The sequence below is a fragment of the Ambystoma mexicanum genome, chromosome 5q (genome assembly GCF_040938575.1).
Source record: "Ambystoma mexicanum isolate Mex_15411 chromosome 5q, UKY_AmexF1_1, whole genome shotgun sequence".
Lineage (NCBI taxonomy): Eukaryota > Metazoa > Chordata > Amphibia > Caudata > Ambystomatidae > Ambystoma > Ambystoma mexicanum.
In genome coordinates, this window is record NC_090933.1 from 105,014,427 (window position 1) to 105,036,189 (window position 21,763).

The following is a 21,763-nucleotide window of genomic DNA, read 5'->3' on the forward strand; positions in this document are numbered from 1 at the left end:
GCTGTGGACTTCTGTGAAGACATGGGTTTCGTAATTAACATTTGCAAATGTAACATTCTGACTTTGGGGCTACTTTCACCACATGGGCTAAAACGTATCCGCATTGGAGTAGCTCTGGACAATGTAAAGTTCTTTGTTTCAACCAAAGAGGCAATTATCTGGAACTCATAGAGAAGCTGAACATTTCACTTTCCAAGAGTTCTGCATGTGTTTGGTACTTGATCTACTCTTTTGGAAGATGAACACTGTTGGCTCCCCTAGAACTGCTTTAAGCATAATGCTGTAAGGGAGGCATGGTATCACAAATATGACACAGACACAAAAGGTACAATTTGTAAAAACTTTATTCAATTTCAAGAGTTTGGAAAAACTCCTACTTAGCCCTATAGCTAGGATGGGAGCAGTATCTACCATCAAATAATAAACAAAACAGTCCTGGTTGGGTCCGTCAAATCAAAATGGCCTACAATAAGAAAACCTAATCCCTGCCCTATCTCTTGTACAAAAAGTGTGTAACGGAGAATATGTATGCAAAGGAAAATCAGTGTTAGAATATAAAGAATAAATGTGGCTGAGTCAGCTGTCCTCCCCACGTTAGAAAGCACAGAGTAAGGCGGTCCTTGCAGACAGGATGACACAATCTGGCTAAGGTTCTCAAAACAAAGGCAGTTCAAAAACGTGGATCAAGGCCCGCCTGGCTTTCCACGTTAAAGTCTCTCTTTCTAACTTTCAAAACACAGTTCAACACGCTGGTCTCCATCAGTGAGGCTCATACCTTTCCAAGCAAAAAGTTCAAATAGGTCTCCCTCAGTCGGGCTCAAATGTTTCAAACACAACACTTGCAGGTATTCCCTTCCACAAGCTTAATTCATATTCTTTAGGGGTTCCCTTGCCCTAACCTATCACACTTCTGATGTCACTCAGTCGGGCTCTGACCTTTTCCTGAAGTCAAAGACTTTCAAATGTACGTGGCTTTTACTATAGACCTCTGCAGGACCACTTTGACTTTCCCTGCAGCTCACACTCTTGTGTTGTTTGCCCCAGTTTTTCTTGGTCTGGGTAGTTCGATGTCATAAGCAAAATAGTACAATGTTCACCTTTTACGCCCCCCCCCTTTTCCAGGGGGTAAATTTTGATCACTTTGCTTTTTATAGTTAATTCACTTTATCGCTTCATAACAAAAACATTTCACCTTTCACAGAGACTTTCCAGTGGGCCACTTCCTTTCGCCGGACCACTCTGCTACTCAGTATCACTGGTTTCACAGCTATTCATAATTCAAAGTTCATCACATGTCTGCCTTCCTTTGCGTCTCATCCATACACGTGCAGCCTTCAATTGTGCGATATATTGTTGCAACTTCAATCTTTCCTTAACACACACCAGTCTTTCATGTCGCTTGCCAACTCACTGGCTGTGTGCATTTCTTTCTTGTCTTTGGAGTTTTTAAATCATGAGTCAAGGTTAATATCACAGGCTTGGCCTCGCCTCCCCAACTCTGCTGTTCACCGGGGAGGGTCGCTGGCATCCCTGAAACACAATGCAGTCTTCTTGTCTAGGATTTGGCCTTCTCCACGTGTCTTTCACAGCCTTTTGGTGGCAATGACCTCCTGCGGGGAACTCCTGGGGTTCTCTACCCTTTGCTCTCATCCCTCAGTCCGTCACTCTACTCCAGTATGCTCACCTTCGCCCCAGAGGTTCTGCTCTTGCTTGTGTTTCATCTTGCTCAGAGTGTGTCTCTATGGTACGCCTTTTATCCCTGTGAGGAGAGCTAATTGGTATCAGATGTATGCACTTAAAGTCAAGTGCCTGACTTTGCCTGAGCCGATAAACGGGACATGTCCAATGAGACATGTAAGAGGTAGCCTCTTTACTCTCAGTCGCCCTCTTCCTCGGCCCAGTGTTTGTGTAGAAAGGGAGGGGGGTGCGACATCAGAGAATCCTATAAAATAGGATAAGCTGTAGGCACGGGAAAGGGGGGAATGATGTGTCTCACCATTGGTCGGCTCACCCCACTCCCCGAACACCCTTCACCCAGGTGATCCTCCCGCACTGGTCAACCCCCAGGATCTGGATCCAAAGGTGATGGCCGTGCCCTGGCCACCTGAGAGAGAGATCCCCGGGGACTAGTAGGTGAGGCACCCTTTGGTTTCTCACAATGCAAACTATGGCCTATACCATGCAGAGTGGTGATTCTGTGGGAAGTGCAATAGTGTTTTATCCTGTTTCAGTGCCTGAATGTATCTGATGATATCATGGTCTGATGTTATGGAGAGAATGTTCCCCGAGTGCTTGGAATGTTGGTCTGTGTTCATTTGAAGGCGTGAGTTCCAGTCCAGACAGTTAGAACAATGTACCCTGTGCGGGAGGAGGCAGCAGGGCCCTACTCTAAGTTTCTGTCCTACTCAGTTCCTAACCGGTGATACCGGAAGATCTTAATAAAGGAACTTGTATTTAACCTCACCTGCTGCCTCAAGAAGTGTACCTTTTAACAAATAGACTAGCGGTGACAGAAACATTGCTCAAGGTCTCTACTGACAATTCGGCAGACCGCAGCGACAACACTTGCAGATGTGAACTGAATGTTCAATCAGTTTGGTATATAGGTACCCTTTGGTCATTATTTATTTGTTATACTCGTATGGACTAATATGAATGGTCAGGTTTATAAGGACACTTGTTGACATTTCTGCCTTGTAGATTGCAGAGAGTGCACACCTTGACTGAAGTATAATCAGAAGACGTTTCTCGACTGGCACAAGAAAGAGCGACAGCAAGACATTAACAAATCTTCGAGTGTAAAGAGACCCCTGGTATGAAACGTCACGTGCATATGGCCTATCCACCAAAGTGGCATAGTCTTTATGTTGGGAGTACTTTCTCTAAAAAACAGTGGTCGAAGTGTAGCAAAAGAAGTAGTGGAACTATGTTCCCTTCTGGCCTGCCCCCACTCCTCACAAACCCCTTTGCCAAACCCCGCCCACGCACAATACAAACCCCCAAACACATGCGCCTGCTGTTTAACTGTTTAAGGGCACGTTCAGTGCAGTGCACTGAAAGTGCACCTTTCAACTTATTCTTACACTTTTATTTTAAAACAAAACCATTCCGGAAACGGTTTCTCTTTCAAATAAAAGTATAGAAGCTGTAAATAGCAATTTAAAAAAGTATAGGAGCACCGCTCCCAACCTCTCCCGCTCACTTCGACCACTGCTAAACACATTAGCGCAAAAGTAGATACACAAACATTCTGGGGTTTGTATGCGGGATCTGGTGAAGGGAACAGCAGCTTCCTTCGTCCTTGTCTCCTAAATGACAGAATCACGAGACAATGTTTAGACCCATTGTCCAAGAGCTATACAAGTAAAATCGACCAATTAAATCGAATGTGGCGGTTATGCCACCACCCTGGATGGCCATTGTCCAGTTTGGTTCAGCAAAATATGTGTTTCTATGCCTGGGGAAGGATCTCGAAAATAGCCCGCCTGTAAGAACATATCCGTATTAAACTATGCTTGAAATCCGAACCACGGTCAACTCACCTGCAGGACCATAGACCTTTACCAGGTCCCCTTTATTTTCTAAAATATACTTGGCTAAGGCAGTATTGGCGAACATCCCCTTGTCATGGATACCAAAACCTATGCTTTTGCCACCTTGTTAATGCTTCGTTAGTTATGATTTGGAAGAAGATGTGTCCGAATGATGGCCAACTTGAGCACATAATCTCGCTGGGTTCATATCTTCGGCAAAAGAATATAGCCAATCTCCCGCTTCTCCCAGCGGCTCTATTTCTGTGGATAATCTTGTGGTGGGGGAGGGGGTCATATTTGGTTTGGATATGGCAACATTCTTCCTGGAGCAGGTTGTGAATCCTGTGAGCTGAAAGAGCGCCAGTTAGACGGATTTACATCCAGTGGGGATGGAGCTGGCTTGGTTTGTATACTGGTTGGTTTGTATACTGGTTGGTTTGTATACTGGTTGGTTTGTATACTGGTTGGTTTGTATACTGTTGTAGCTTTGGTTGAATATCTGCCGGTGAATCCTTTGCTGATATCTCAGTTTCTAGTTCATTGTGTGCGAAACGAGTTGGGTCGGTGCATTTGATAGGGCCTAGCTTTCGCGCTTTGTGAGGAAGGTGATTCTGTTGGAGTGGGGTTCAAAGACTCCCGCAAGGCGAGACTGCTCCTTGTAATGGGGTACAGCTCGGCCGAGTGCCACTGCTGACAGGGGAGGGATATTTGTCTGACTTTGGGTGGTAATAGAAGGAATTGAAGGCTCTAGGACAGGGCTCTGCAACCTGCAGCTCTCTGTATGTTTTTAGACTACTACTCACATGGTCCCTCGCCATTACATATGAGGTCCATGGCTGATGGGAATTGTGGTGTAAAACAACTGGAGAGCCACATGTTGCAGACGCCTGCTCTATGATGTAGCAGTTGTCGCAAGCCAGAATCAGGATTGAGTGACAGTCATGCAAGCTGATAGTGTAGCTCCTTTCAGTTGTGTGACGTGTGTAAAAAAATAGTGGATGGGCTAAAAAGATTTTACGCCAGTGGTAAATGCATCTATTATTTTCACAGGAAACTGGAACATGAAAATTGGTGATAATTAACAGCAAGTATAAGATCAGCATTGAGTGGGTCTTAAAATGTGCTTTACTCACTAGCAGTTGCCACAGTGTAAATTCTGCATTATGTGTTGTGAAGTAACACTCCCGGTAGTCAGAGGTAAGTCATTTTCTTTCCTCAAGGAACGGCTGCATTTTTACATACGCGTTAATTATCACCGGCAGTATTTAACACCGCCGGCATTTAACACCGGCAGTAATTGTTCTGCCGAATACCAGTGCTTCCACCATTCCCTCCCTCCTTAACCATGAGCGGATTATTCTTGATGAAGCGCAGAGCCGCTTGGACAAGGTCTCTTGCTACTTGGTGACCCAGAGAGAGTCCACTTGACAAGACGTTTCATTAATAGAGAATGTTGAACCGCGCCACCGGGAGCAAGGCCTAGTGTAGCATAGCCATGGCAAATGGCGCTGCTCTACGCGAGCTGTAGCACATCCCCGGTGGCAGCGACAGTCGCATTTCAAGGAAGTCCAGTAATACCTGCTCCAGTGGGAATTTTGCTGCATGAATCTGAAATGGAATTAGGCAAACTGAGCGCCAGAGTGTCGGATGCAGTTATATTTTGTGTCACACATTCGGATCGGACACAGCCATCCAGACCGGTAGCGGGGATCTGATCTGAAAGCAAAGTTGGTCCTTCCCTCGAGTTTGTGATCCATTGCGTCACCTTCAGCGACTGTCACATTCGTCGACGTACGCTGAGTGGACTTGAGGCTATGCTGTGTCGCGTGACCTCAGGCAGCGCGCTCGTCAAGCATTGCGTGTTTCATTCAGAAATGATTCCCACTTGAAGGTTCAGACCGGGGGGACCCTCATTTTAATGGTTGCCCTTTTCAATTGTCTTGGTGACACTGAAGCCACGATTGCAAATGTTTGATAATTGCAGGAGCAAGGCCCGCTGTGGAGTATCTGTCAGAGAAGACAAGGAAACAGGGTTCGGATCGCTGGAGCGACAGTGAAAAGGCCACAGTGACAGAATGACACTGCATGAAGGTCAACCCATAGACCTAAGTGGCCTTTTGAACAAGTACTGTGCATTAGCTTCAGCAAACCTGCATACATCAAAAGAGTGCTTCCTAAAGATGACCTGGAACCTGCAGTGTGAGTTGCCCCTCATAGGTACCTACACAGTGTGCTAAGTTTCATAACAGGGGTCTGCACACTTTGGCTCTCCAACTGCGTTTGACTACAACTGCCACCAGCCCTACTCAGCCTAATCAATGGCGAGAGAACATGGGAGTTGTAGTCCGTAACATGTTGGGAGCTGCAGGTTGCAGATCTTTACTCAATAAGCTATTGTTATTCAGTGCACCAACCTGGTGATTACTGTAGAAGCATTTAAGTTTCATCCAGCAAGCCTTCAAGCCGCGCAAGAATGTCCTTTGAACTCTGAGCTTCAGCCTTAGGTCAAGGGGTTCCACCATGAACACTACCCATCGCCATATGCCTGTTGCTTTGTACACAATGCAGACTTCCCAGGCTGGGCCTGCCTAGGTGAACTTTTCAAAAATGGTCTCTGGTCTTCGCAATCCTCCAAGAGGGTTTCTGATCGGTTTCCTTGTCTCCTTGAACTTTTCTCAGAGCCAAAATGCCCAGTGACTGAACAGGCTAGAGGAGGCTGGCTAAAGGTTTGGGGGTTTCATAGAGTAAAAGCGTGACCTTAAATGGAGGAAAGGCTCCAGAAAAGGGACAGCAGGTGTGGGGGCAAAGGACCGATCAGTGGGCAAGGACCTAGGGGGATGTTAACAGGAAGAATCTGTAAAGGTTCTTCAAATAATCTGTTAGTCACAAAATGGTGTGCTTAGAGAAATCTCATAAGTTTAATGCACCTGACTTAGAGATCTGTGTGTACATTATAGGTGAGAGGTTTGCATGTGGATAGGGATGGCAGTGCCTTTCATCCTTCTGAAGACTATAAAGAAGTTGTATTGAAGGAGTAATTGTTAGTTTCTATGGCTGAACTGCGCCTTGCTAGGTCTGAGGGTTCCAATCGCATGTCAGAAATGCCTAGATGAGCTTTTCGTCCTTTTGAGGGTGACCAAATGAGCCCCATTGGGGTGCGCAGTGTTACAGTAGAGCAAATGTCTAGCAGCCATGGAGTATTAAAATGTATCTGTGAAAGGACTGCATGGCCTGGGGAGAGTTAAAACAAATGTTTTTTTTATTTCACATTCCGCAATCCAACCTGTAAGCATGGGGGCCCCTTAGATGAGAACAATCATGGGCTTTAAGTGAGCTGGCGCTAGCCAGGGCTGAGCACCTGCAGTCAACCGAAACTTTGATCAAGCTAGGGTGCAGCCTGGGCTCCCTCGGCTCCCACCACCCCACCAGCAACCCAAACAGCGAGGAAAGCTGCTTTTTTTATTGTCCCGTACTGTGGACGCTTAAGGCCACTCCGATCATTTAGGCCACACCCTCTCGTTACAGCCCACAGGCCCACGATTTCTCACCCCACTTAAAGCTCTGAGTACAATGGTTGCTGGTATTTACTGCAAAAGAGGGCTTTTTTGTGAGTGTGAAAGGCGTGTGTAGCTGAGGCAAAGGCAGTCACGTGGCAAGCAGGCAAGATGGAGCCTTCCATATTTATAGCATCCTTGAGTACTCCCCTGGAGATTGCCAAAGTGAGGTTAGGGGTATTCTTGGAATTCATGCAATGCAAGGTCTGTAGGCCTGTCAGTGTCCATCGCATAGCAAGGGTTCACGAAATGGCCTGACATATTTCTGAGCTGAGTACCACTGACAACCCTGTCAATATTACTGTAGGGAATGAAATGAGCAGGCATGCATCCGTGAAAAGCCTGCATGGCTGGGGCAGAGTCAAGCACATACCAAGTATGCGTGATGTTGCTAAAAGAGTACCATTGCTGTTGGCTGGTAATGTTACAAAGCGGGAGTTCTGAGCAGCGAAGTATGTCTGTAGGCCTGCATTGCTGGGCACATGTCAGCTACATGTCAAGTGTGCACGAGTCAGCCTTCCTTTCATATTTCTGTTATTGCTTAACCCCTTAAGAGCCAAGGACGAGTATGCTTGTCCTTTTTGCATAGACTTGCATAATAGCCTGGCAGTTATAATTAACATTTGAACGGATATTACAATGCAGGGAGTTCATGGCATGACATGTGAAAGGTGATTACAAAATAGATCAATACAGTGCAATCTTTTCAAAGTATTTGCTGTTTCCCGCTGAAGAAAGCAAATACAGAGAAATGTTTGCCCTGGCGCTAATAGGGCCCGGTATTAGCATTAGGGCAAAGATTGCCCCGGTGGATACATACATTGAAAGAATGTGTATTTTGTCCCGGTGTAAGTACTGAGCAAGACTGCACTTGCGCCTGTGCAAGGTTGCGGTAATCAGGTCCGTGGAGGTCAAAAGAGCAGGGGCCAGGTTACAGACACTTTGCACCCGTGCAAGTGCAAAGTTGCACGGTATTAGCACAAGAGCAACGTTTTCCCTATTTTCAAAAAACACGGGGACATATGAGAAAACTATTGCACCACTAGAAGTGCAGTTTGGCAGGATATGTGCACCAGGACAAAAATTGACCTAGTGCAGAAAAGACACATTTTCTATGCTATTTTTCACCAGGGCAATGTTTTCCCTAGTGCTAATACCATTCAGTATTAGCACTAGGGCAAACTTTGCCCTGCCTGTTGCAATAATGCAGTGAAAATGTATCTTTATTGCCGGAGAGCAATGTTTGCCCTGGGGTTTATACCCTGCCAAACTGCACTTGTCACAGTGCAATCGTTTTCTAATATGTCCCAGGGCCTCATTACGACCCAGGCGGTAAGGGGTTTACGGCAGCGTTAACAGCGCCGACCCTTACCGCCTGATTACGAGGTCCCCTAGCGCCATGGTGCTTTTAACACCTGCTTTTAGCAGGTGTTAAAATCCATGGCGCTAAGGGACCATGGAGTTAATTACGCCACCGTAATTTACGGTGGCGTAATTAACGCCTTCCCCACTCCCATTATGCCCTATGGGGCAAAAATGGGAATGGGGAAGGGTAAATGGGGATTGGGGACTTACCGCCCCGCCAAGGTCGGAATGGGGCGGTAAGTCCGCCAACCACCATGGCGTAAACATAGTTTACGCCATGGTGGTAAAGTCACGGCCCAGGCGGTAACTTACCGCCTGGGTCGTAATGAGGCCCTGGTGTTTTTATAAATAGGGCAAACTTTGCCCTAGTGCTAATACCGTGCAACCTTCTGCTTGCACTGGTGAAACGTTTCTGTAATCTGGCCCCAGGTGTCCCGTGTCAATCAGAGCTATGGGCGAGCGTGGTCAACCTGCAACAGTTCACATTTTAGCTACAGATAAAGCAGGCGGATGATGTAGGGCTCTCAAGCATTTGACTCTCGTTACTGGGCCTCATTACAACTCAGGCGTTAAGGGTTAACGCCGTCGTTAACCCTTAACGCCTGATTCCGATTTTAATGGCTGCTTCTAGCAGCCGTTAAAATCCATGGCGCTAAACCGCCTTGGTGCTAATTACGCCACCGTAATTTACGGTGGCGTAATTAGCGCCTTCCCCACTCTCATTATGCCCTATGGGGCAAAAATGGGAATGGGGAAGGGTAAAATTGGAAATGGGGATTTACCGCCCCACTCACCTTGGAATGGGGCGGTAAATCCGCCATCCACCATGGTGTAAACATAGTTTACACCATGGTGGTAAAGTTGGCGTACTTACCTCCTGGGTCGTAATGACCCCCACTGTGTCTGGAAACAGGGTCACACACTAATATTAAAAGGAAGCAATTTCATTTGCTGTCAGTCCCTTTGCCGAAGCATAATTTGATTTTTCAAATTAAATTATTATATCCACCTTTCATTTAATTGAACTGAACAAATAGGGAAAGTACAATACATACATATATCACAATGTAAGGTAAATCACACCTTTTAAAACTATTTCAACAATTGACTGTACATTAAGTTGACTTAGCCACTAATTCAATGTTTGTATAATTGAAAACTAAGAAATCTTTCAGCTGTTTTAATATCTTGCTCTTTATCTATTCATCCCACAGATTTGCTTCAATTGCTTACCACACCACTTGTATAGTAGAGGCCTTCATTAAACGCATCATCACTTCCTCTATGGCCAAAGTTTTCAGATTGACAGTTCTCTACAAGAAGCAATCACACTCAGTTGCTGTCTCCAGGCAAGAAGCAGCAATCACATTCAGTTGTTGTCTCCAGACAAGAAGCAGCAATCACGTTCAGTTTCTGTCTCCAGACAAGAAGCAGCAATCACATTCAGTTGCTGTCTCAAGACAAGAATCAATCACATTCAGTTGCGGTCTCCAGACAAGAATCAATCACATTCAGTTGCTGTCTCCAGACAAGAAGCAGCAATCACATTCAGTTGCTGTCTCCAGACAAGAAGCAGCAATAACATGCAGTTGCTGTCTATAGACAAGAAGCAGCAATCACATTCAGTTGCCGTCTCCAGACAAGAAGCAATCACATCAGTTGCTGTCTCCAGACAAGGAGCAGAAATCACACTCAGTTGCTGTCTTCAGACAAGAAGCAGCAATCACATTCAGTTGCTGTCTCCAGAAAATAATCATTCACATTCAGTTGATGTCACCAGACAGGAAGCAGCAATCACGTTCAGTTACTGTCTCCGGTCAAGAAGCAGCAATCACATTCAGTTGCTGTCTCCAGAAAAGAAGCAGCAATCACATTCAGTTGCTGTCTCCAGACAAGAAGCAGCAATAAAATGAAGTTGCTGTCTCCAGACAAGAAGCAGCAATGACATTCAGTTGCTGTCTCCAGACAAGAAGCAATCACATCAGTTGCTGTCTCCATACAAGGAGCAGAACTCACACTCAGTTGCTGTCTCCAGACAAGAAGCAGCAATCACATTCAGTTGCTGTCTCCAGACAAGAAGCAATCACATCAGTTGCTGTCGCCAGACAAGGAGCAGAAATCACACTCAGTTGCTGTCTCCAGAGAAGAAGCAGCAATCACATTCAGTTGCTGACTCCAGACAAGAATCAATCACATTCAGTTGCTGTCTCCAATCAAGAAGCAGCAATCACATTCAGTTGCTGTCTCCAGACAACAAGCAGCAATAACACGCAGTTGCTGTCTCCAGACAAGAAGCAGCAATCACATTCAGTTGCTGTCTCCAGACAAGAAGCAGCAATCACATTCAGTTGCTGTCCCCAGACAAGAAGCAGCAATCACATTCAGTTGCTGTCTCCAGACAAGAATCAATCCCATTCAATTGCTGTCTCCAGACAAGAAGCAGCAATCACATTCAGTTGCTGTCTCCAGTCAAGAAGCAGCAATAACATGCAGTTGCTGTCTCCAGACAAGAAGCAATCACATCAGTTGCTGTCTCCAGACAAGAAGCAGCAATCACATTCAGTTGCTGTCTCCAGACAAGAAGCAGCAATAACATGCAGTTGCTGTCTCCAGACAAAAAGCAGAAATCACATTCAGTGGCTGTCTCCAGACAAGAATCAATCACATTCAGTGGCTGTCTCCAGACAAGAAGCAGCAATCACATTCAGTTTCTGTCTCCAGTCAAGAAGCAGCAATCACATTCAGTTGCTGTCTCCAGACAAGAATCAATCACATTCAGTGGCTGTCTCCAGACAAGCAGCAGCAATCACATTCAGTTGCTGTCTCCAGACAAGAAGCAGCAATCACATTCAGTTGCTGTCTCCAGTCAAGAAGCAGCAATAACATGCAATTGCCGTCTCCAGACAAGAAGCAATCACATCAGTTGCTGTCTCCAGACAAGAAGCAGCAATCACATTCAGTTGCTGTCTCCAGACAAGAAGCAGCAATAACATGCAGTTGCTGTCTCCAGACAAAAAGCAGCAATCACATTCAGTTGCTGTCTCCAGACAAGAATCAATCACATTCATTGGCTGTCTCCAGACAAGCAGCAGCAATCACATTCAGTTGCTGTCTCCAGTCAAGAAGCAGCAATCACATTCAGTTGCTGTCTCCAGACAAGAAGCAGCAATAACATGCAGTTGCTGTCTCCAGACAAGAAGCATCAATAACATGCAGTTGCTGTCTCCAGAGAAGAAGCAGCAATCACATTCAATTGCTGTCTTCAGTCAAGAAGCAGCAATCACATCAGTTGCTGTCTCCAGACAAGAATCATTCACATTCAGTGGCTGTCTCCATCCAAGAATCAATCACATTCAGTGGCTGTCTCCAGACAAGAAGCAGCAATCACATTCAGCTGCTGTCTCCAGTCAAGAAGCAGCAATAACATGCAGTTGCTGTCTCCAGACAAGAAGCAGCAATCACATTCAATTGCTGTCTACAGACAAGAAGCATCAATCACATTCAGTTGATGTCTCCATTCAAGAAGCAGCAATAACATGCAGTTGCTCTCTCCAGACAAGAAGCAGCAATCACATTCAATTGCTGTCTACAGACAAGAAGCAACAATCACATTCAGTTGCTGTCTCCAGACAGAAAGCAGCAATAACATGCAGTTGCTGTCTCCAGACAAGAAGCAGCAATCACATTCAGTTGCTGTCTCCAGACATTGCAAGAGTAAATGTTTGGAACTTCCCACTCCTCCACACAGTGTCTCCAACATTGATCTTCACAGGAACCTGCCGTTCATCAGAAGTCTTTGGAAGGGTGCACAACTGGTTCCCAGCACGTTCCCAGGAATGCTAAAAAGAACGTGCACACTGCTGGGGCCCTGCTAATAGAAATAATCCCTGACTGATGATTTACTAGTGAACAATGAAATCATAGAGACCCTGTCCTCCTCCAAATACACTATCATATATATATATATATATATATATATATATATATATATATATATATATATATATATATATATATATATATCTCATATCTCATTCTATTGGGATGTCTGTGCACAGGGAACTGAGCATGTACACGGACAGACAGCAGTTTGCCTGTAATGGAGTGACTGATACTGACGCGTCTAAACCCGAGGCTGTCAGGAACAGTACACGTGGTTCCATGTTAAAGACATGTTAATGTTGGAGTGAGCACTAAGCCCGGTGTGCATTATATACTTAGTGAGTCAAGCATACAGCCCTTTTATGACATATTTGTAAAACATAATCACTCTGTGCTATGCTATCCACCATCACTCTGTGCCATGCTATACACCATCAACCTGTGCGATGCTCTACACCATCACTCTGTGCCATGCTCTATACCATAACTATGTGCCATGCTATCCACCATCACTCTGTGCCATGTTATACACCATCACTCTGTGCCGTGCTATACAGCATCACTCTGTGCCATGCTGTTAGGGAAAAATCTCTCTTTAGGCTGAATTTCCTAACCTAGTGAGTCCCCCAGCAGCTTTGCTGGATTTCTGGAATTTGTTTTTTTTCCTCCTGCCAAGAGTGAGACTCTTTTTCTCCCACTCTTGGACATGATTTATGGTATTCCTTTGACTGGTAATGTGTTTTATGGGCTATGGGGTCCTTTACTCCATAGGGTCTCATATGTTTTTACTATGTGTGTTACACAGCACCCTCCGTGCAGTAACACAGGGGTGTCATAGTGACACCCCACCATAGACTCCATACCCTGGGACCAATGTTCCCTCTAATTATTTTTTTCTATGTGCGGAATTGGTTGGCTGTTGTGCGCACATTATTATACATAATCGCACATTATTATACATGTGCGCAACTGACTAATGAGGTAAGCCACTTTGTGACCGTGCATATTTAGTGAACTACCGTCCCAGAAGAGTGTTGGAAAAGGAATTTACTCTTCCCAGCCACTACAATTCTTGACAAACCTTAAAACACTTTTTCCAAACGCAAAGGCTAAAATAAAATATGTCTTATGTGATTATACAGAAAACTCATCAACCAGTCCAAGACTTCAACATCTGCCACAGTACCTTGCAAACATTTTATGCGACTGGAAAATCTCTCATGTGCATTACAAAACACAAATATCTCGTTATAACTGATGTGGCTGTCAAGAAATTCAGACAAAACACAACATTTGCCAATTAATGGCAATTAAAAGCAATGGGTCAAAAACATGCTGATAGGAGTTCAAGTGCCACTTTAATTAAGTAATTCAATGGCCAGGAGAACATGCTTCTAATAATTTGAGTAAGGATGATAATTGCATCAGAATAACTGCACCTCAGAATATGATGATCAAACATTCCTGTGCCTCTGCTTACTATTCACATTACGTTCTCCTGTGGGTAGTGATAGCACCAGCCTGCAGCTATGAGGCGTATGCACCATCAATTTTTACTCCCTTAAAAAATGAAAATGTGCCTAACAAAAATGAGAAACAATGAACATATCGTTGCTTCAGCCCACAAAGCTCCACTGATTTTCGAATAAGTGACCAGCAGCATGGATAGGAACTCTAATAATATTAATGCCCAGTCTCATTAGGAATTTTAAAGGGAAGAACATCTTTTAATAATCAGAAAATATCCCTATTGCCAAAGTAAATTACTTTTTTACTCTCTGAAAAAATCATTTGACTCCAAGTAGGGAGCAAAATCTGATTAGAGTCCTGCTTGTACCCCTGACATAGGAAGTGAAATGACAGGGCACACAATGAAGTCTATAGTTTTTCCCACCCTTCCGCACCATAGCCTGAGAAAAATTAAACAAGAGTTATGGAGCCTTGTTGAAGACACTCACATATATATGCCTTTTAAGTTAATAACCTCAATTCATCATTGATACAACTGATTGAGTGCCTTCTTCAGTAACTATGGATCCCTCTTCTGTAATTCTTTGTTATCAGCTAAATAAGACGCAGAGGGATGCTAAAGATGATACACACAGAACACATGGTTATCTTCAAAAGCCCTCAGCAGCTGAGCATAGAAAGAAAAAGAAGGTTCTGTTGTCTAGATGGGTACTAGACTGTCCTAGGCGGTAGCAAACACGCAACACATTTCCTTCAATGTACTGCCGAAACGTCTGACTTTGAAATGTGCTGCTCTGTTCATCACCCGCAAGGAGTGATAATGACCTGTGCTCTTCCACCCATACCTTTCCCGGGCCCCTGTGCTAGCCTCAATACTAGTTGATAGAGCACTGTAAAAAGTGAGGGATTGTAGCAGTGAAAATTCAGTGGGATATTTGCAGACCTGCAATACTTTGCAAGCAAGGCATATTTAATGCCTCAACATATTATGTGCATTTTAAGAATGTCATGACTCTGCGTGTACACAATTATTTTGCAGTGCATACAAGATTGTTTGCAGCATACACCACCCTTATATCATTGTGTAGGATTACACAGTGCTCAGTGAAACCGTTCCTGTATAGCAACGAGTTACCATATAATGTGTGAAAGTCTATGCCCAAAGGAACTCTGAACACTTGGAAACAATGCAGATTGTGTGAAAAGCATTCGCCAGTCTGAATATCTGATGCCCCGATACTATGGACTAGTAATTCCAGGCATAGCCCATATCCATTATCCCTTGTAGGCTAAGTAAATGATATTACAATGTGGCTCTCCACTTATAGGGTAATGTTAAAGTAGGAGACGCTGAGCATCACATTTGTCTTCTCAAACTCATTAGAGGGCAAATTCATATTTGAGTTTTATACTGTGTTAACTAGCAAGGGGCCCACTTCAAAGGACTTTTGTGACATGTGTACAAAATAGAGGAAGTATGGGATAACGTTATACATCCAAGTAGCCTGCTTACATACAGTGATCCGATATTTGAGCTGGTAGTTTGATTGCATACTGTGGGTGATGCTTTTGGTAAAGCACAATGAGTAACAGAAAGTTTGGTGTGTGAACGTTATTCATACTGGAACAAACATAAAACAAGCAGATGTAGGTACACATCTGCTTATCTGAGCCAAGGGAGGAAGAGTCAAGGTTGTCTGGTAGTATCTTAACGTGTTCTGGGGCAGAAGTTAAAGTCATATGGTAAAATTGTGGTAGAGTCAAGTTTAAGAGTCATGGGTGGGGAGGGAACATTATTTGGTAAATGTGTGCAGGCATATCTTGGTTAGATTCTTCTGTTCATGGAGCCAGTTTTTCATATTAGTTGCTGTTAGGGATTTTAGGTGTTTCCGGTCACCCTTGCATAGTAGTGTAATGCAAATGAGCAGAATATAAAGACTAGTTCTTATTTTAAGAGAAAGAACATTTCAGGTAATTACTGTGGATTGTTCCTCATCAAATCTTTTTGAATAGGTGAGAATTGCCTGTGTGCGCTGCTAAAAATCTTCTGAGCGGCACCCAGAAGGAAGCTGGGCAAGCGCACATGCACACAGCTTAAAAGGAACATTGCCTGGGACTGACTACTGTCTCCCAGGGCATGTAAAGTCACCATTGGCTTTATTAGTCCCAAATTATTAACAGAAACCAGTACAAACCATCATATTGTGGACGTACTGGTCGGGGCAATTCGATTGCCCTGGGGTCTGTTAGTCGAGGGGGCACGTCTCCGTCCCCCCTGATCGAGTTTTGGCTGGTGGCAGTGGAAACTACTTTTTATATTCGACCGCGAATATTTCCCTGTGGGATTTTCCCATTGTTTGAGGCTACCAACTTTAATTATTTAATTCTCATAGCCTCGAACATACCGCCGGTTTATTTAATTAATATTAATTCTCCGGTTGGTATTTTTTGCCAAGACTCGATTCTAAAATGGCGTTTGTGTTCTCTTCTGTGACTCCAACCCAAGTCGAGCCCTTTGTTCCACTTTTTGGCGGGCTTCTCCACAGAAGCCTCCAAAAGTGGTGCCACTCTGTCTGGGTACCACAGGGGGTGTAGGAGGGGGTTTAGGCACCCTGGACTGAGCTACCTTGGTAACTCAAGTCGCACTCTTGTGTGATTGGCCCAAGTGGTGAGCCGGCCGGCTCACCACTTAGCATGTTTGATTGACAGCTAGGCTGAGTGAATGGGGGTGAGCTGCATAAAAGCAGGGCTTTGGGGCCTGGAACTTCAGAAGTCGCCACAGGACCTGAAAATCCGACGAGGGAGAAGCTGAGCCGACCTACCACGACGACACCACCTGTGGAGTCATGCAGAACCGACTCACCACTTCCCGACGACAGAGAAGATCTCCCCGCTGGAGAGGCTTCTTCCCCTGACTTGTGGGCACAACCAGTTTACCTTTCTTTCTTCGCACCCCAGACCGGTTTGTGGTCGAACTGCCCGTGCCAAGCACCCCGGCGGCCGGATAGCCACTCACCACTGAACCGCGAATCAACGGACCGCTCCTTGTACCTCAGAAACTCAGCGGCTGGTTTCTTCCCTGGCAGTGCAACTGACTCCTGTCTTCCTCCACGACGAGATCCTCTCCTCCCCCGGATGAAGCACCGACTTGCATCCGCTGCCAGGAACAACTGCCCCCGCTGGAGCGTTCTCACCACTTTAAGGTACTGTGTCCGCCAGGCCTCCCTTTCTAAAGATTGCTACAAGGTAATAATAACTCCTTAACCTTCTGGACTGGGCTGGCCGCCTTGACCCTCTAACTGGTCCTTTTCTTTGGTCCAACCCCTTTTTGAACCATTACAAGACTTTTTTGCACTGCAGCCGTGTGACCTTGGAAACATTTCGTTTTGATCCTCTTAAGCGGATCCGGCCTACTGACTCTGCATTCACGGTTTTACTTTGCCTTCCTCTCTTGTTATGTTATTGTAAAAGTGGTGGGATCTGTTTCAATTTGTTCTCTGCTTTTCTCTCCCTTTTTAAAACGAACTATTAGAGTGCCATCTACGTTAAGCGCTCACCGCTGTCTGAAAATAAGTGGGGCTTTACTTAAGACTTGTCTAATATTCTTTTAAGGGAGTATATATCTTTTAGTGACTGTGTTTTTTAATTGCTTACTATTAGTGCCTGTGTGTTTTTCTAGATGTGGTTTTAAATAAATAATTATATCTCTTTTACACCAAGCCCTGGTCAGTGTTTACTTGTTCTATTGTGTGCTCTTGACCTATTGTGAATACGCTGTATACTGCCTAACTCTTCTTGAGGGAGGTCTGACTGCTCAGCCACAGCTACCAAGTGAATCTGTGTGGTACAGACTGCTATCAAGTGGGTTTACTGCCTAACACCTGTAGTCTTAAATCTTTTGCAGTGGTCCCAGAGGGAACTGCACAGGTTTCTGCCTAACACTGGTGGCAGCGGTGGGATTTGTAATGAGCATACACTTTAGAGTGCTTGTTGAACACTTTAGGACAACTAACCACAGAGCTTAGCACTAAAAAGCTGATTGTTTAACTATGGGCCTCATTCCGAGTACGGCGCTAACCAATGGCGCTATTAACGCCTTGGTTGACGCCGTATCCGGACCGGCAGCGCCTTGGTGGATGGCGGAATTACCGCCCCATTCCAAGGTTGGCGGGGCGGTAATTCCCCATTCACCAAGGCTCTTCCCCATTCCCAAATGATCCCCCATAGGGCTCAATGGGAATGGGGAAGATGCAAATAACGGTGACCGTTCATTACGGTCACCGTTATTGGCTTGGAAGCCCCTTTGCGCCCTCGACTTTAACACCTGCTCAAAGCAGGCGTTAAGGGCGAGGGCGCAAAGGGAACTCGGAGTATGGCGGTAAGGGATCACCGCCACCGGCCTCGTTACCGGTGGCCGCTATCCCTTACCGCCATACTCGGAATGAGGCCCTATGTCTGCTATGGAGAGTTATACCCTAGAATCATTGTCTGACAAAACTGCTGATTGCTTAAAAGTATTGTGTAGACATAAGAATCTCTCTGAGAAGGTCAAGAAAATGGAACTTATAGAAAGATTGTTAGAAAACCAAAGTCTGGGTGGTACAGAGGAATCTACCCCCCCCCCCCAGCAAATGTAGAAAACAGTGATGGTATTGATCTGAATCACAGTCTTGACAATGAGTCAGAAGAGGAAAGTGAACCTAATGAAGTTAGCCACTCTGAGCCTCCGTCTGCCTTACCTACTGTACCTCCTGGGCCTATACCAGGTCCTACATGTAACCCTGCTTATTTTGAACTTGAAAAAATTAAGCTTGAATTAGAGTACAAACGTTTTATTGCTCAATCTGAAAGAAACCAAGAGCTAGAGTTCAGAAGAATGAATGCCCAGGCTGAGCAGAAGCAAGCTGAGTTAAGACTCAGAGAAATAGAGCTTAATCATGAATTAGAAATGAAAAAGTTGTCTGTGGAAAATGCTTCTCTCTCCTCTGGTTCTTCTAGGACTTCCAGTCCCAAAAGACCCCGGATGACTAAAGAATTAGTGGGTATGTATGAACCTAGATTGGATGTGTTGGATTGGTTGAAAATGTTTGAGTATAATCATGGGCTCCAGGACATCACAGGGAATGAATTACTTCCCTGGTTGTTCTCTAGGCTCCCCCCTGTTGCAACTTATGTGGTAATGGAGTTGGGGGAGGTGGATAAGAAGGATTATGAATGTGTGAAGCTAGCTCTGATAGCTAGATTTGGGAAGACCCCTTCCCAGTACCTTAAGAGGTTTAGGACCCTCAAAAAGCATGATGGTATCCCTTGGGCTACCTGGGTGAGTGAAAGTTTGAAAAACTTAGAGGGGTGGATTAAGGGTTACAGAGCTAACACTTATGAAGGAATGAAGAATCTTGTAATGTTGGAGTCAATTCATGATGCCTGCTCTCCTGAGCACAGACAGCACTTGGCTGATTCAAAGGAATTAGATTCCAGGAAGTTAGCTAAGGCTGCTGACTTTTGGGTTGCCAACAGGGCCACTCACAAGGATTCTGGGGCTACTCAGAAAAAGGATGAGGGAAAAAAGCCAAAAAAGGACTCCAAAGAGAATTCTAATAATTCCAATTCTAAAGAGGGCCCCAAACAGAACCAAAAGGGTAAGCCACCAGGGAAAGCAAATCAGGCCAGTGTACCTCCTGGTGCCAAACCAGAAGGAGGTCAGAACAAGCCACCATTCCAAAAAATCATTTGGTAAATGCTTTGTTTGTGGTTCTACTGACCATGTGTAAGGAAATCCCAGATGTAAGGGAAAACCTTCAGGGGTCCAGCTTGTCTCCTTAGCCTTCGCTCCAGAGGAGGAAGTACAAATCGCAAGTGGAACCTTTCTATTACTGGCTGATGAACCCATTGGAGTCTCAGCCAGTGTTTCTTTAGTGTCTCTGGGTCTGTGGGAACAACAGAACTTAGATGTCTATAATTCTATCCGAGATAATACTAAAGAGTATTGTAAGGACAGTGTCCAGGTGAATGGTCAGGAGACTCCTGCCATCAGAGACACTGGGGCCAGCATAACTGTGGTGGACAAATCGTTTTTTCAGGCTGAGGATGTTGCTAAGGCACCCAAACGCCTCACCAAGTTAGATGGAGGGCCTGTGCAGATGCTTCCCCAATTACCAGTTCTCATCCAGTGTAATGACATGACTGTGAAGATACCTGTCAGCATACAAAGTGAGGTGCCAGGAAGGGTTATGCTGGGTAATGACTTGAAAACTCTTGGAGTAGTGTCACACACCCCCAGACCTCCTAGTAAAAGGTTACAGGAGCTCACCAGACCTGCAAGGGAGAAAACCATGAGAGGTACTCCCAAGGAGATGATGAAGAAAGAGATCACTCCTGCTCCACTGGAGATGTCAGCTGCTGTCTCTAGGAAAATAGAAGAAAAAAGGAAACCTAAAACTTCTAAAAAGGACCTCACCGCCAGCACTCCAGTGCAGCCAAAAGGACTTCCCCTAGGATGTCCAAAGTTACACCAGTAACTCCCCCTCCAGCTGAGGCTGAGAGGGAGGTACAACCCTGTGTGGTTGAACTAGACTCTGAAGAAGAGCTAGTGGAAGGCCAGGAACTCATTGGACATCTGGATCCTGTTGATCATCCTGAGCTGCAGTTTTTACTGGCAGAAGGTGGACCCAACAGGGCAGACTTCAGTAAGGGACAGAGAGAATGTCCAACTCTGGAAGGTCTTCGCCACCAGGCAGATGCTCAGGCTGAAGGGCAAGAGCCTGGGAACTATAGGTTACACTGGGAAGATGGCCTCTTCTACAGTGAACCAACCGAGTCTGCACCTGGGGACAACAAGAGAACAGACCACAGTTCTTGCAGTTAGCCCATGAGATTCCTTTGGCTGGTCATTTGAGTTTCAAGAAGACTAAGGAAAGGCTCTCACTCTACTTTTATTTGCCAAACGTTGGGGGCTGAAGTAGATAAATACTGCAGGTGCTGCCACACCTGCCAGACTTCTGGTAAGGTTGGCTCCAAGAATGTGGCACCTTTAGTGCCTCTCCCTGTAGTGGGAGTCCCATTTGAGAGAGTAGGGATTGACATTGTTGGTCCCCTTGATCCTCCAACTTCCTCAGGCAACAGGTTTATACATGTTGTAGTAGACTATGCTACTAGATACCCTGAGGCAATTCCTACGAGGACTATTACAGCTCCGGCTGTGGCTAAGGCCCTCCTTGGTATTTTTACCAGGGTTGGGTTTCCTAAGGAAGTAATCTCTGACAGGGGGGTCACATTTTATGTCCCACTACATGAAGGCTATGTGGAAAACCTGCGGAGTTACTTACAAGTTCTCAACCGCATACCACCCTCAGACAAATGAGTTGGTTGAAAGGTTCAACAGAACCATGAAGAGCATGATAGGTGCGTTAGAGGACCCCCTTAAGAGAAAGTGGGACCTTCTACTGCCATGCCTTCTCTTTGCTTATAGAGAAGTCCCTCAGGAGGGAGTAGGTTATTCTCCCTTTGAACTTCTTTATGGTCATCCGGTCAGAGGTCCATTGGCCCTGATCAAGGAGGGGCTGGAGAGTGCTCCTTCCCCCAAGCCAGTCAGAGTAACTGACTATGTGATAGGTCTCCGAAGGAGAATGTCACAAATGATGGCAGAAGCAAGTGATAACTTGAAAGCTGGACAAGCATTGGCCAAGCACTAGCACGACCAAAAGGCTAACATAGTTGAGTTTACTCAAGACCAGCTAGTTCTCGTTATGATTCCAACAAGGCAGAGGGCCTTGCAAGACAAATGGATGGGACCCTTCAAAGTTGTGGGTAAACTTGGAGAGGTCAACTATCTGGTGGTCTTGGGAAACCCCAAGGAGGCTCCAACAGTCTTCCACACCAACAGACTAAAAGCATATGTCTCCAGACCTGATGTAGGAGCTTTGCTTTTAGCATCATCAGAGGAAGAAGAAGAGAGTGAAG

At 45.3% G+C, this 21,763-nt stretch overlaps 1 protein-coding gene across 2 annotated transcripts in view; it reads right to left on the reverse strand.

Moving 5' to 3' along the window:
* GABBR2 (gamma-aminobutyric acid type B receptor subunit 2) overlaps window positions 1-21,763 on the reverse strand; it is a 2,296,575-nt gene that overhangs the window by 410,148 nt on the left and 1,864,664 nt on the right. The window lies entirely within an intron of this gene.